Genomic DNA, 17,375 nt, shown 5'->3' on the forward strand with positions numbered 1-17,375 from the left:
TGGTCTCCTGGGAGTAATAGTCTGAGTGATGAGAGTTATTCTGAAAGTCTTAGAGTTCTCATAGTGACCATCCCAGGCAAGACTTTTGGGCATTTGGATCAGTCCAGATGGTTTCTTTGTCAGATTGAGGTGGTCAGGCTGTGAGTGCTCAGGGAAGGGTCTCACCAGCAGAACACACAATATAGGTTCCTCTTCTTCAGTCCAAATGTTTGTTTTTTTTAACTTCCACTGAAAACACTATTGCCATCTGAGGTAGGTCACAGCATAGAAGTCAGCAAATGTGATCATGGGTTAAGGCTGCATTTTTATTATTTGCCCTGGAAAGAACACATTTGCACAGTAAATCTTGTCCTTCCTATTTTCAAGACTCCCAACTAAGTTAGTTTCCTTGGGGAAATCATAATTCTTTGTTCACCGTTTTCCTTGTTTATCTTTTTTAAAAATCAAAGTTAAAGGATTAGAAAGTAGCTTTGCTTCTGCCCAATTCTGCTAAATGGAAGTTTTCTTTGACTGATCATTTTTATTTAGTATTTTTCTTTTGAGACAGAGATGAACAGTAGGACAGTAGCATAAGGAAATGATCAAAAGTCTTCAAAAGCTTTGGGCAAGAGGTTTGATCAGGAGAGAATTGGGTAGGGGAGGACTTTGAGTGGGCCTACATGAAAAGGGAACAAGTGAAGGCTTTTAGGGGAGAACCTGAAAAAAATCAGAAATTTGGCCAAGGGAGGTGGGGTGGAGGGAGAGCCACAGTGTTGGCATTTGGAGATTTAGCAAGAGCAACCTAGAGTCTGACCCCAGGAACATTCCACATACTTCAGACACAGATGGTGTGCTGATTCTATTTTCTTTCCTGTGCCCTTAAAAAGAAACAACACTCATAATTTGAAAAGAGACAGAAGCTGTTCCACCATTTCTGGTGCACTATTTCTCCAAGCCTCTGCAGAATCTAGAACAGGGCATGAACTTGACCACAACTGCTGCTGCTACTGGCTCAACTTCTCTGTCCACGTGCCTCATCATGTCCCACCTGGCATTTTCCCCAAAAGATTAAGTTGTGTTCATCCTGGCTTGTCTCATGCCAGAGCGTTGGTTCTTGTGTTGGAAGGATATTGCAACCATTGAAGGGGTTATACTGTGCTACACACACTGAAGACTAAAGAAGCCCATTAACGAAGGAAAGAAGAAGCTGACCTGGGATGGTGTTGTCATGCCCTCAGCTTTCTCATCTCTGGGAATGCAGCCTTTCAAGGGCAAGCAGAAAACAATGTGGCTTCCATTGCCTCTGCCTCAGATTTCCCCTCCTTCAGGTTGCCTCCCACGCTAGTTCAGTGGGTGCACCTGTTTTTTAAGGGCATTTACAAGAAGTGGGGGCGTGTCTTTATGGGAGCTTTGTTTCCCAATGGCCACCCCAGCATTCATACTTCAGAGTGGCCCTGATTCTTGTGGAAACATTTCAGGGAGCTAGATGGCATGTTACAGCGCAAATCAGAGAAGGGACTGGAGAGAGCAATGAACTTTTGTTCCTAAGGGCAAATCTCTTTTCCTCCACTTGATAGGGGACAGTGCTCCAGCAGGGTCATAATTATACTTAGTCACAGGACTGGTGCATGTGTGTGTGCCTGTGAGTACGTGCACGTGTGAGTGAGTGTGAGGAGGTGATGATGGAAACCACAAAATACAAATCCCTTGGTGGCTTGGGTTGCAGACTCAGAGTCGAACCCCTCCCAAGGCAACATGGCAAAGGGGACCCATTCAGAGCTTTCCCCATTTCCGGTGTGGTATCCTCCCCAGGGAAGACACAGAAGGCTCAGTCTTGCCTGGATCTGTGAGGCCCAGATCCCACCTCCTCCCTGGGGCCGGCTCTCCTTCCTCTTAACTCTCAGATCCCCAGCCCATCCACCTCCAAGTTCTTTTCTGTTTGTTTGTTTTGTTTTTGTTTTCTGTAAATATATATTTCTTATTTTGGACGTGCAGGGATCAATTGAGATTCTGAAGTGGGGGGGAGGGGGAGGATGACTGGGTCTTTTTATTTTTTCCTTTCTCTCTTGGATTTTGGTGTTTGAACTTGAAAAAAAATAATCACAAGTATATATATAAGCAAATGACTTACCTTAAAAGAAATAAGTTGATTTCATTCTTTTGATTTATCTTGTTTCTCATTGGGGTTGGGTGGGGGTGGGGGGTCTTTTGGGTGGAGGGCTTTTTTGTGAGCTGTATAGATTTCCAGTTTGGACTTGTTCAAATGATGCAGGAACAAAAATCAAAATGAATTTTAAAAAAGACACAACATAAAAACAAGAAAAACTTTGTGATGTATAAAAGCTGTAAATAGTCAGATTCTTTCTCTTTTCTAATGGCAAATTATTTCTGTCACTTTATATTCAAAAAATAAAGAAACTTACCACAAATTATCAGGGTAAAAAAAAAAATCAAGAATCAGAGTTGTTTCCTTTTTTATTTTTTTCCCCAGGGGAGGGGTCTTTGTGCTTTCTTTACTGTGGCTTGGGAAACCTTGTTATAACAAGATGCTCTTGGGGAAAAACTCCTTTCCAGTGGTTTCTGGTTGTCAGTGTTCGCCTGGACTGATGGATCCAGCTGAGTTAGGAATCTGTTTCAACTCACTGATTCTGTCATCTCTTGGTAAGGGGTTGGGGGAGATTATAAGATTATGATCTTAACATAATTTCTTAATTTCCATAAGATTCTTTACTACATAACTGTCATCTACTTTTTTCTCAGCATGGACAATTTTAAACATATTAAAAAATAGAATGGTATAATGAACCTCTGTGTAATCATCACCAAGTTTCAACAATGATCAACTTATGCCAGTCTTGTTTCAACCATACCCCTATCCATTTCCCCTTTCTATATTATTTTGAAGCAAATTCCATAATTGTGTAATTTAATCTGTAAATATTTCACTATGCATCTCTAAAATTTAAGGGCTCTGTTTTAAAGTCGCTAAAATATTATTATAAACATTAAAATTTAGCAATAATTCCTTGCTAGCAAATATGTAGTTACTGCTCAAAATCTAATTGTCTCAAATATAGTACTGTTTTACAGGTGTTTTTTTTTCATTGTAAGCCAAATAAGGTCCACAAAATTAGTTGCTATTTCTTAAATTTCTTTTGAATCATAGGATCACACCTTAACTCTTCTTTTTCTTGAAATGTATTTGTTAAAGAAATTGAGTCTTTTGTCTTGTAGAGGTTTCCACAGTTGGATTTTGCTGGTGGTGTCCCCATGGTAATATTTAACATGTACCTCTGCCCTCTGTATTTCTTATAAACTGGTAATTGTCTTACTCTTTAATGAATTCTTCTTCCATTGCTTAGCAGTGGTTCTCAAACTTGGCTGCACATTAGAATCACCTGGGAATCTTTTTAAAATCCTGATTTCTGGGCCTCATCCTCCAGAAATTCTTTCTTTGTTACTAATGTTGTGACCCCACCCCATCCATAACAAAGAAACAGAATTTCCAGAGGATGAGGCCCAGAAATCAGGATTTTTAAAAGATTCCTAGGTGATTCTAATGTGCAGCCAAGGTTGAGAACCACTGGCTTAGAGGTATCAGGAAAGCAAAATGGCCCTCATTTTAACCAGTGTGCAGTGCATTTAAAGGAATTAGCTGATCACATACACCTTCAGATGGACAACAGCAATGAGGGTCTATTTACAAGGTGACTAAGCTCCTCCCACAGCCAAGACAAGCAACAAAGACTTGGTCTGGCTCTTCATCCTGTCCTTTGAGCCATGACATTTACGTGAATGGTCTTTTTAATCTAGTCCCAGTCTGTCACTGACTGCATATATGGGCACTGGATGATTTCTCATTCTATACTTTGATTTCTAAATGACTCAAGTTAAATGATATTTCTCATAATAAACGAAAATAATATAGATAGGTTAGTTTTCCAAATTGAAATCATAAAGCACATTCCAGCGTGGCTTTATTAAGAACCATGAGCTCCTCCTTTAATCCTCCAATAATGTTTTGTTTTAATGTGAATGAGGGGAAAAAATTAATTCCCAGCAGTGCCACTATCTGTGTAGAGTTTCTCCCCACTTCTGCTTGGGTTTTCTCTGAGGACTCGGGTTTCCTCCCACATCCCAAGGCTGCACACCTGAGGTGAATTGGTGACAGTTCTAAATTGTTCTCATCTGAGTGGGTGCAGGTGTGGGTGTGAGTGCTCCCTACAGTCAAAAGGCGTCCTGTCCGGCGTGGGTTCCCACCTTGCAGCCTGAGCTGCCAGGACAAGGCTCCAGCTGCCCATGATCCTGAACTGGAATAGGCAGGTTGGGAAATAATTATCTTACTTCTTCTCATTAAGCTTTCTTGAAGGTGTGTATAACTCACATTTATTTCAATGTTTAATATTAGAAGTGTTTTGGGTCTTTAGAAGTTTGGTGATGTTTTTGTGATCAGAAATACACGTGGGAACTCGACTCTTGTTTGTATCACTTAGCCTGCGGAAAAATCGGTTTCGTTTTATGTGGTCTTGCTTAAAGTTGCAGTTTCCAAGAACCTATCAACGAGGTTAAGTGAGGACTTACTGTACTGGAAGGGACTTTTATGGAGAATGGTTAGTAGAACCCAACTTATGGCTGAGGAGCCTGGGGGAGCTAGTGTGTGGCAGGGTCCTGGCTAGAGGCCAGCACTCCTGAGACCTGGTTCAGGACATCTTCCAGGTGACGTGGTGTCTCTTTGGAATTGTTCTCTCAGAGGGATTCCCTGTGACGATTCCTCCTATATTTCCCTCTGCACTGAAACAGAAAGTCTCTTTTCTCTCTGAACGTTCCCGGGAGTAGATAAGCCCTAACAAAGCCAGAGTTCCTTTCTGTTATAGTTCGTTCTCTCCACTGGTGGAGATACCACCTTCAAGTCCAAACTGTCCTTTGCCATAGAATTGCTTTAGCAAGAATCTGAAAGTTCTGTGGTAGGTTTGATTTGAAAATCTGAGACTTGATTTACAAAAAAAAAAGTTGGGGAAGATAAAAATTCCACTCAAATCTTGGCTCTGATTTTAAAAAGGGGGAAGGAAGCTTAAGAGCAGGTATTTGCCTTCTGGTGGGAACACCAGCAAGGACTTAGTTGAAGCTAGGATCACGACCAGAGCACCTCAAAATAAAATAAATAAAAAGACTGAACTAACCAGGTCACCCTGTAGGAATTCTCAAGACTGTAGCAGGTGTGAGTTCTTTATCCTGTTTGCCTTTCGTACCTCCTGGGGCCTCTTAATTAATTAGCTCAGAGCACCTGTGTTCTTCATGTCTCTGCACCACCCTGAATCCCACTGTAAGGGACTGTCAGCAAGAGCAGTCTAAGGATGGGTGGAGGAGGCATGCAGTCCTGTCCTGGTCAGCTGACTGTCTCAGGAAGATGCATTTCCCCACTGCTCCAGCATTGATATCCTTTTTCTGCACGTGCCACTCAAACACCTACCTTATCCTTTTTATAGGTTCAAAATAGTCCTTTCACAAATGTAAATTATTCTCAGGAAGCAACTTCTTATAGCATTCTAGAATGACCAAGAGAATGGGAAAGGCCTCCAGAAAGGTGGTTCTGATACAGAGCCTGGGAACCTGTCAAAAAAATTAGGCTATAAAAAAAAATAGGTCGAAGCTATCATTTGTGGTCTTCAACACATCATTTCTCTTCAGTGCACTACAGTTTTCTTACCTCCACACCCAGACATCAACCTGCCTGCTCTCCCCTAACAAAGGTCACGTAGACCGGCAGTTCTCAATTTTGATTGCATATTGGAGGCATCTGGGGTGCTTTGAAAATGTTGATGCCTGGATCTCGTTCCCCCGCCCCCCCAAAGATTCTAATTCAATTGTTCCAGGGTGCAACTTGGGCATCGGGCATTTTAAAACCTCCCAGATGATTTTAATACACAGATTGAGAACCACTACCACTATAAATGTCAGTGTATGAGGGGAAAGGAGGTCTCATATTTACTTGGAATTCAACTCTGTGCTGCAGCTGCTGCCTGTTATTCTCCACCTCACTGTGGACCACCACTCAGTTCTGGATGGTTGCCCTCTGGAACACCTGGAGCTATAGCATGAAGACAGGGAAGCCTCCATTTACTGTCACACTCTGGTTCTTAAATTCTGTATTCCACCTCAATATGTGGCTAGGAGAGACACTCTGAAAAGTTGTCTAGCTAAAGGAAATGCTACACGTAAACTTTAAATTTGAGATGGACATTACATATGACTATTCCCATGATTGTGGGAGGAAAACCAAAAAGTAAACCTATTACAAGAGGTTGGTTTCTGGATATATATACTGTAATTCCTGTGTTTACTCCACTATTTAGAAAATCTTCCATCTTCTAAGGATGCACCTCTCTTTTCAGCCTTCCACAGCTTGAGTCCTGATTCTCCATCCCCTTCAGTCGGGGAAACTTACCCTAACTGGTGATGTCCTCTGCCTAGGAATTAGCCACTTCCGATCTCCCAGGTTATCCTAGGAGTAATCCTCAAGTTCATGCCCTGTAATCTGAACAATTCAAAGCAGTCTAACATCACAAAGAGCTTCATCAGGACAATCAAAGGTGGGCTTTGGTTCCCCCACATTCAATCTTCTTTAAGGCTTCCCCACTAGAGTAGGAGATAGGTTTTTCCTGGTTGACCAGTAGGCATCCCAGGTATCATCCCACAGATACTGGAGTCTAACCCAAAGGTCAGAACCTGGTGCCCCGCAGGCTGATTCTAGCAGGAAACTGGATTTCTTTGGACTGGCACATTCCTTTGAATATTGACATTTGAATGCCTCTAGATGTTATGTGCTCTTAAGTTTAGCACATTCCCTTCATTTTTCATGACCTGTCTTATCTTAGGAGGGTAGTTAAGTTAGCAACACTTTCCCCCTTCCCTACCACCTGCCCTCAACACACACATGCACAATTCCATTATCCTCACTGCTGCAGCATTCTCAACAGAGTTGTGTTTCCACCATGCAATAGCACTTCTTGTTTAGGGAGAAGCAGTGACCATGTTTTCTTCTTGCTCTCAATCTTTGTACCTAGTCCTGCTGATGACTAATAAAATGGGCCACTACCTGACTGTCCACACCATTTAAGTACACACACCCACAAATGCTTTGAATGTCAATTTTTTCTTTCTTTTGCCATTTCTTCAGATTATATTTAATATTTACTTAACATTTCATGAAGTGGCCAGTCTTTATTTGGAGAACTGCAAAATGGGGCAAGAGGCTGTTATAGGATGGAGCCATGGTCGGCAAACTGCGGCTCGCGAGCCACATGCGGCTCTTTGGCCCCTTGAGTGTGGCTCTTCCTAAGCCTTAGGAGTACCCTAATTAAGTTAATAACAATGTACCTACCTATATAGTTTAAGTTTAAAAAATTTGGCTCTCAAAAGAAATTTCAGTCATTGTACTGTTGATATTTAGCTCTGTTGACTAATGAGTTTGCCAACGACTGGGATGGAGAATAAAGAACAGGGGCCTGGCCAGTGTGCCTCAGTTGGGTGTCATCCTGTGCACCAAAAGGTTGTTGCCAGTTGGATTCCTGGTCAGGGCACATGCCCAAGTTGTGGGTTCAACCCCCATTAGGGGGTGTGCAGTCGGCAGCTGATTAATATCTCTCACATAGATGTTACCCTCTCTCTTTCTCTCTCTAAAAAAAAATCAATTAAAAATCTTAAAAATAAAAAGGACAAAGAATAAGGAAGTCAGTATAGAGCCCAGAGTTGTCATGGTGTCCGGGGACTAGCTGACTGGACATGCTGCATTTCTGGTCAAGAAACACATTTACAGGGACATGAAACTCTGCCTGCATATTAGAGCTACCTGAGGAGATTTTGAAGATACAGATGCTAAATACTCATTATTTTGTGAAAACTCATTGGATGATGCTAATACAGAGCCAGGGTTGGAAACAGTGGTTTTAGTCAATGCCAGAAAATAAAACCAGGTCAGGAGATGGAGAGAAGCTGGAATAAATTTCTACAGCCAAGAGAGTGTGGGGGGCTCATGGACAGAATCCATAAAACCCAGAAATATTTTTTTACCCCATATACCTTTGGGGGATTTGTTAGTTACTAAGTTTGGCCTCCAAATTCTACAGACACCCTTTTTGCCCAGCTTTGGATGCTGGAGCTGGTCCCTGCAAGCTCCATTTTTCCTTTGCCAGCCTCTGCCAGCAGAGGGCACTGGAGGGAGGCTGATAGGCAGGTGGAGGAAGGGTTTTGTTCAGTCAGCAAATGGCTGCTTCTAGTGCAGCTGGCCCTAGGTCTATACCACACCAGTGGGCAGTTAACATGGTTCCAGAACAGCCTCCAGCCAGCATCTTCATGTGCAGCCAGATGTGCGCCCCCTATCCCTCCCGCCCCCCGCAGCAGCCCTGTTCTCACCTCAGGGGCTGAGTGGCGGTGCAGCTCTCTCCTCCAAGTGTAAAGTCCCTTCCTTGTCACGCTTTCTCAGTCCCACAGGAGGAAAGCCCTTCTCTGCAGAGTTCAGTTGCACCTTTCCAGTAAACAATTACTCAGTAAACAACTCTTTAAGTTAATGATAGACTTTTGCTTTGCCTCCATTGCTATGTCACCATGGTAAGAGAATTCAAGTCAATTAACTTGCAACTGCATATAATTAGGAGACATTATTTCCTGACAGCTTTATATAAACAATTATATTTACATAAGCTTGGTTACATAATATATAACTTATAATCAATTTTCTGTGTAGCTTGTTTAATAATATGGTTTATATAAGTAGATGTTTATAGGTTTTCATGTTTTATATTTATCCAGGTGGCAATGGGGGGAGAGATAAGGAAGTCTTAATTATTTTGTCTGTGTCTCTTTTAATGAGGGTAAACTTATTGGGAAATTTTGATAAAGTTGGTCCCCTCCAAGTTAACAATGATCACAAAAATTGGGACAGGCTGTCGAGAAGATTCCCAGGCAAAGCCTATGTGAAGATTCTCAGGGAAGAGCTGCTCCCACTGCTTCTGCTTATTTTTTATTCAGTTACTCAAATATTTATTGTCTAGCAAGGGCCAGATGTCATTCTAGGAGTCAAAGATACAGCAGCTTGGAAAACAGAAAAATTGTCCTGCCCGCGAGGAACTCGAGCTAGCACTTAGTTTGGTAATGTCTTGAAAAACCGTACATGGCCCCAGTGAACCCAGGAGTTGATGTCTAAGGCACATACATATCTAAGGATATAGATCCAGTCACTTATTCCAGAAAGCATTACCTGTGCATGGGGTGCCAGCTCCATTAATGGATACATTCATTCCTCTTCAAAGAAGGGATTCTCTTTCAGGTAGACTCATTTTGAGGAATGCTTCCACAAAACATTATGAAAACCATACCTGAATTGAAGTGAGAAACAGACACATTCATATGTAAGAGTGTAAGAACTCTGCAATTGGGGTAGAGAGTTGGATAGAGGTAAGTGACTTAGGAAGAGAAATGGCATTCTGTTCCAGTTGTCTGTCGAGTCTCATAGCATCCCTGACAGGTAGGAAGACAGAGAGTATCATTATCATGTTACAGATGAGAAAACTCGGGGGAAAGTGACTTTTCCAAGGTCATACAGTGAGTGAAAGGCGAATCCCAGGTTTTCTAAGCCCAGTATTCTCCCCACCGCACCATCCTACTTTCATGATGATTGGCATGGGGAATTGCAGGAATTTATGAAAAGAAAACATGTGACATAAGGTGCTGAGGATGATATGACAGAAGTGAAGGTAAAATGGAACAAAATAGACAGATGCACATTCTGCCTCGTGACTTTGATTTAGTCACTATTACAAAACCTTCACATGAATAAAACAGTTTGGCAGGTCCTCTTAAACATTTAACCGCAACAATGGAACAGCGCGAATCCATAAAATGTGCCTCGGCTCTTTGTCATGGTGCCGATACCTAACCGCACTTGGAACCTGAGAAAAAAACAAAGCGAGGGCTGCACTTTAGCCACCTCTCTGCTGGTCTGCGATGTGGTTTCCCACAGAGCTGAGCCTGAGCTGGAGCCCTGATTGCAATGTTGCGCCCCTGTCATCCTGCTAAGTCAGTGGTCGGCAAACTCATTAGTCAGCAGAGCCAAATCTCAACGGTACGTCTTCAAAATAGACGCGCCCAGGCCGAAAACCGACTTCTGCGCATGGGCCACGAAGTTTCAATCGCACTGTACGTGCGCCCGCACGTGGTATTTTGTGGAAGAGTCACACTCAAGGGGCCAAAGAGCCGCATGTGGCTCGCGAGCCGCAGTTTGCCGACCACGGTGCTAAGTCAACAAGTACAGATGTTTTCCTTGGGGCAGGAAATGTACCAGGCTCTTGCTGAGCCACTGCTTTGCCAGTACCTCCTGGTGTTTCAGGCTCTAAACTCTCTCTGCCCCATCCTGTAGAGACAGTCTATAGGGTTGCAGTCCTCTGTCTCCCACATAATTCCACAGCTCACGGCCATTCTTCTTTAAGTGGGACAGAAAAATGAATGACGGAGCCTGTAGGATGCCACATAGCCACTGTAGGAATTCAACCACCCAAAATCCAGAGTTGGCCATTGAGATACTCCCACACCACACTGACCAAGGGTGACAAGGGCTCGGGCCCTAAGTATGAGAAGACGAAGCTCCCTGTTTCTCCCAGTGTCATAGCTCTTGCACCTTGCTGTCCCTCCTGTGAGCTCTGAGCCATGTGGTCTTTACCTTCCAGGGTGAATAGCAAAGAAGCAGGATTCGAAAGCAGGATTCAACCATCCAAACAGGAAGCTACCTAAGGTCCCTAATTGCAAAGGATAAGCGGAAGAATTTCAGGGATGATTAAGAGGAGGGAAAGGCAAAGGCAACAGCTCGCTTAGGGAGGAGACCTTCCCAAGAGAGTTTGGAAAAAGGACACAGTGCCTCACTACACGATTGTGTAAGGATTGGCAGAAGGGAGGGTGAAATGAAACCAAATATAGACACAGACATACACCCTTCCCTATGATTAAGTCACCCTTCCCAGTAGCAAAACAAACCAACAAAACAAAAACATAGAAAGCCAAATCTTCCTCTCCTTTTCAGCATGAAGGTCAATGTCAGACGTGGGTCAGATTTCTATTTTTAATTTGAACCTTTGCTTTTCCGTCTCAGTCTCGGATTTCATCTTTAACATGCTTCAGGCTTAACTTCATCGCCATGGCCTGAGAAGGCCTGGGAAGGAAGATGACAGGAGTTCCCCAAAGTGGCAGGATCAGACAGTCCCATGACCTCAAGGACACGCTTTCCATGTGAGCGCAGGCCAGCCAAGCTCTCCCCTCCAGCTGTTTGCCCTTGGAGGGCTGGCTCATAAAAACAGAGCCTGGAGGCACGTCAACCATGTAGATGCTTCGGGGAAGACCACAGGCACCTCTCACACTAGCCTCTCCTTGTGCAGCCTGACCCACACTCCCTCCCATCTGTGTGAAGTTCCCCAGCCACTCAGATGAGAGCCCTGGTTTTCGGGCTACAGTTCATAAAATACTCGCAGTCTTTTAGCAGAGGACAGAAAGCTTTACCCCCTTGCATCCCGTGGGAAGGGGGCAGCCACTGCACCGTGAGCCTCCACCTCACAGCAGCTGCTGCATTCACATGGGGCCGGCCTGGCCGAACTCCCTGTTCTTTTCCCAATTACTCTCAGCCAATAGGTCCAAGGCAGGCTCCAAGCTTAGCCTTTGCAATTAGGGGCCTTAGGTAGCTTCCTGTTTGGATGGTTGAGAAAGGAAAAATAATAACCTCGCCTTGCTCAGGCCCCTGCAGTGTCCCCGGGCTTCACAGCCTGTGTCTCTCATACCCATTTAGTGCCCTTTCTGTCCTCACAAATGCAATGCCTTTCCTGGTGGAGCCTAGCAGGGGTGAACCATGCCCACAGGAACAGAGCCCTGCCGCTGAGGGTCAGCAGCAAGCAGGGAGCTGGGCACAAAGGAAACCAAAGCGGGGTCCAGGCAGGTCCACAGGGAGAGAGGAATGCCATTAGCTGGAATCTGGCTGCTCCTGAGCTACCCCTCCCGCCCCACCCTGCCGCACCTTTTGAAAAGCACAGCGGGGGTCTTTAATAACACTTCTAACATAATGGGCCCTTTGTGTGGACAGACCAACTGCGTTTCCAGCACAGTCCCTTTCAGGCCTGGAGTTGAGTGCACATAACAAACTTTGTCTTCAGATGTGAATGCTGCAGAGGCGTAGGGGGAAAATAAGCATTGTCTGCCACTAACAGAAAGGAGAAACTGAGGCACTAGTTGGTTCAGGGTTTTGTCCAGGTTGACTCAGAGCTCAGTGATAAGTCCTTTGACTCTGACATGGATGTTCTGTTGTCCAGCATGTTTCTGAGCAGCTGTTTTGTGTAGCTCCACAGCTCAGGTGTTTTGCAGGATCCCCAAAAGGAGGAGCTGAACGGGAGCAGGTGTCTGCTTCAATATCCTCATCCTGGGTCTTTCCTACTCAGAAGGGGATCCGACTGGAGCTTTGCACACAGGCCCTCTACAAAAACACACACCCCTTTGCCTGCAGGAGTTTTTCCTCCTTACAGCCCATTTTCACTTTCCGGTGCTTTCAGGCTCGAAGCCTGAGTCATCTTCGACTGCCTTGTGCTCCCCATCCCAACATGAATCAGTTGCCAAGTCTTGTCAAATCTGCTGCTGAAATATGTCTGAATGCCCCCCACTGCCCGCCCTCAGTCTGTGTCAGGCCCTCCGGGTCTCTCCAGGACAATGGCAGTGGTGTCCTGAAGGATCCTCTCCCCTCACAGCTCCTCATGCCAATTCCTCCTTCAAACCTGCATGGCTGACCTGACAACACAACACGACCCTGGCCATTTCCCACCTTAAGCCACCCAGGGCTCCCTACTGCTGTCCCTGACGTGTTATTCCGGCCTCACTCTGGTGTTCCCTTACACAGTCTGAGCTGAAGCCCCCCACTTGGTTTAGTTACTATTCTTCAGTCGCACCCATACTGCCCCACTTTCACAGGGATATTCCCATTTACACCCCATTTAGGAAGAAACACTCCTGTGTCCCTCCTCTACTATAACACCGAGCACTTCTGTGAACAGATGTGTGCGTTCTCCAACACCAGCTGCACATTCTACAGCATATTCAGTTCTGGCACTGTCTACTGGAGACAGTGCTCAATGTCACAGGTTAAGGGCTCAGTCCCACAAGGCTGTCCCCTTCCCAACTTCCCATGCCAATCACTCATTCAGGCAATCAGGTTGTCACCTGTGCTGCTGGCTATAAATCGAAGGTTCCCACACACACACACCACCCCCAGTTAGGTTCAGTTAGTTTGCTAGAGTAGGTCACAGAACTCAGGAAAACAGTTTGTATACTAGATTACCAGTTATAAAAAGGTACAGCTCAGAAACAATCCGGTGGAAGAGATGAGCAGGGCAAGGTATGGGGAAGAGGGCGGAGCCTCGCTGCCCTCCCAGGGCCTCCATGTGCTCACCAACCCAGAAGCTCTCCGAACCATTGTTTGCCCTGGCCTGTTGGCTGCTGGTTCAATTCCCAGTCAGGGCACATGCCTGGGGGTACAGCTCAGAAACAACCCGGTGGAAGAGATGAGCATGGCAAGGTATGGGGAAGAGGGTGGAGCTCCCTGAGCTCGCTGCCCTCCCAGAGCCTCCATGTGCTCACCAACCCAGAAGCTCTCTGAACCATTGTTTGCCCTGGCCTGGTGGCTGCTGGTTCGATTTTCACTCAGGGCGCATGCCTGGGTTGCAGACTAGGGGCTCCATCCCTGGTGGGGGACGTGCAGGAGGCAGCTGATCTATGTTTCTCTCTCTCTCTTCTTCTCCTTTCTCTCAAAATCAACAAAAACTATTTTAAAATGGTCATTTAATAAACAGTAAAAAAGAACACCATTGTTCAGAATTATTTTGGAGGCTTCATCATGTAAATCATTGGCTATTGGCTGTTTAAGCCTTCAGCTCCTCTCCTCTTCCCAGAGATGGGGAGGAGAGAGGGTAGGTGTACAAGTTCCATCCTTCTAGTCACCTGCATGGTTATGGCTTTCCAAAACTCACCTCATTAACATAAACTCAGGTATGGTTGAAAGGGGCTTCTTGTGAACAGCAAAAGACACCTTTATGTCTCTTACCACTCAGGAAATCACAAGGGTTTTAAAAACTGTACCAGATATAAGGATGAAGGCCAATATATTTTTATTCATATAAATTACAATATCCCACTCCTCTAACCCATAAAGTGCCACCTCAAGTGTCACCTCTTCCATGGACCACTTTCCAGTCACCCCAACGAGTGGCCTTTCCTTGTTGTGATGCCACATGTCTCTCGGGCCACTTGCTTTCTAACAGTCAGGGCCTGATTGAGAGAGGCCACCACCAATGAGGCTCTGTTCTCAAGGCTGTGAGCAGGGTCTCAGCATTGCGGTCAAGGTGAGACAACGCTTGTTAAAGTAAATGGAAAGTTTGGGGGCAAAAACATGCAACTTTGGCTTTCTTTGTATCTTTATTTACCCTTTCTCATTTATCTCTTCCTTCATGCACATGTTTAAGCACCTACTATGTGCCGGGTAATGCTCCTGCTGCAGCTATAGCACCACTCAGACCTGACATTGAACCCTTCCCAAGAGGCACTTAAGAATTGCTAAGGGAGACAAACATGGAAGAGATTTACTGTGCCCGGCGGTCAAGGTGAGACAATGCTTGTTAAAGTAAATGGAAAGTTTGTGGGCAAAACATGCAACTTTGGCTTTCTTTGTATCTTTATTTTCCCTTTCTCATTTTATCTCTTCCTTCATGCACATGTTTAAGCACCTACTATGTGCCAGGTAATGCTCCTGCTGCAGCTATAGCACCACTCAGATCTGACATCGAACCCTTCCCAAGTGGCACTTAAGAGTCGCTAAGGGAGACAAACATGGAAGAGATTTACTGTGCCCAGTGGTGGTTAGTGCTGTGAAGAGAAGTAAAACAGGGAAGGAAGGAAACAGTCCAGGGAGAGTGGCCAGGAAGGCCTCCCTGAGAAGGTTCCACGTGGGTAGAGTAGGAGAGCATCTATGCAGAAGGAATGGCCAGTGCAAAGGCTTGGATGATGGGTCCTTTGTGGTGTCCTGAGGAAACGGCAGGGTGAGATGGACCGACAGGAGGAATGGTCCACATGATACTCTCTCTTTTTCCCTCCACCTTCGCTGACTTCTAAGAGATGCTCTCCATCATGGCAGACAGAATCAGTATTATCAGTGCCAACCGCTTGGCGTTATCCAGCCCTGGGTTTCTTTCTCTGCATCTCAGTCATTGGATGATATAGTAGGCCTGGCTCAGTGACATATAAAAGGGCATATTTTCTTTGAAAAGTCCTCATTTACTAGTTAATTGTATTGCTAACAGAGCATTTAGAGGGCTGTGTGGCTTTCTCTAGCACCCAGTCCCTGTGATGGATTCCCAGGTGCAGAGTCTCCAGATGCAAACAGAAATCCGAGAGGAACAGAGAAACCACAGGGAGTGGCGGGAACCCCTGCAGGAGTGCTGTGACAGGAGGGAGGACCAGGCAGCAGCACAGGCTGTTTGGACACACATTGCTGGGTTCCTGCATTGACCTCTGCTGAGGCTCCGTCCCGGGTTCCCTCTTTACTTATGAGAGGAGATCTCACTGGTGGCCTGACCCACCTACTAGTATGTCTCTCCTGACCTTCGACTTGTCTGGATGTAGCTTTATTCCCGGCCTCTTTCACGCTGATGGTTTGGTATAAAACCGTACTCACTGCCTAGGAAGATTCGGTGGCACGAAGCTGAGGATTATGTTCAGGGCGCTGTTACCGGGTCCACGCGTGTAGAGTGTTTACGTCAGCACTCACAGAAATGTTGGCTGGACTGCAAACAGTCCTGCTTGAAGTTGAAGTTGCACATTGCCCCTTAGATTAAGGATTCCTATCTGACCTTCAACCAAGAATCACACTTCAGTTTTCACCTCATTGCATCTAGTACCAAGATCTCTGACCCGATGGAAAGTAGCCTTGGGCATTTTTCCTTTGCCTTCATGATAGCAATAGCCAAACTAACCACAGAAAACACATACCTGTGTCAGATAATCCTCATCATGCAGGGGGTTGTAAAAAATCAATAAAATATATATTTTTTTTAAAATATCGATCCAGCACTTCATAAGTGCCAGACAGTGGGTTAGGTACTCTCCATTTTTAGGTTTCATCACCCAGTAACACTATGAGGTAGGTATTATTAGTCTCATGTTCACCATGGCGGAAACAAGGCTCAGAGAGGTTCAGAAACTTTTCCACAGCTGCACAGCTAGTTGACGACAGAACTTGGATTCAGGCCTGTCTGACTCCACAGCTCATGTGCTCCTGCAACACCTACTGCTCCTGAATTCCACGAAGGAAGAGACCACAGCACAGGAAGCACCGAAATTCCAAGTTGGTGTGAAAAACAGCATGTTGGAACCTTCAGGTGAATGGTCACCCTTCCTATGGAGTGTGCCAACAGCACACTGAGGGGCTTATTCCCGAAGTGGGCAAGGCAGCTCCGATCCAGAAACAGATGATAAGAAGATAGTGAAAAATAAAGCAGCATGGGAGTTCATGAGCAAGGTCATTCACTCAAAAATCAGGGTCATTTTCTTTCACTTGACCGAGCCTCCAGGTAGTGCAATAGATCTGGTGTAGCTGCTCACCCGACAGCAGCCCACGGCCCCTCCGCTCTCCTCCGGTGCACATGCTGAAAGTTGTGTTTCTCCTCAGCCGGGCTCCCGCTTTTCCCTTGTACGCAACCTCTCCTGTGCTGAGCAGTGCCCTTCCCCAGTCCTGGGTCCACTTTTAGCTATAATCCCATCTCTTTTAGTTCCCACCACAGACAAGTCTCTGGAAAAGGTGGCCAATACTAGCATTTACTGAGAGATAATTAGGTACCATTCACTGGCCAAGTGGCTTACATTATTTTTCTCAGTTTCTCACAAGTACCCAATGAGATAGATAATATTATCATACCCGTTTTATAGACCGGCGAACTAAGACTAACTCAGGTTCAACTTAACAAGGCCATACAAGTAAGAATTGTCAGAGTCAGCATTCAAACTCAGGTCCTTGTAAAAGAAGGATTTTCATCCTTTGTTGTTGTTGTTGTTCATTATATATCCCGAGGACTTAGACAAATGCCCCAAATAGAGTGCATGTTCAATCAATATTACTCGAATGAATGAATCTGTCACCAGTCTCCTCCTCAATCGCAAAACTGTGTGTTTCCCAGATGCTGCGATGCTAGGCTGCCTGTTCTTGCAACCTGACTTCTTCCCACCTCCCTACCCTTGGTCTCACCCCTGAACCTGCTCTGCTCAAGCCAGTGAACACTCCCTGGGCTTCCTCTCTGTTACTTATCTGTTGAAAAATCCCTTACTGA

Source organism: Myotis brandtii, unplaced genomic scaffold (assembly GCF_000412655.1).
Source record: "Myotis brandtii unplaced genomic scaffold, ASM41265v1 scaffold237, whole genome shotgun sequence".
Taxonomy (NCBI): Eukaryota; Metazoa; Chordata; class Mammalia; order Chiroptera; family Vespertilionidae; genus Myotis; species Myotis brandtii.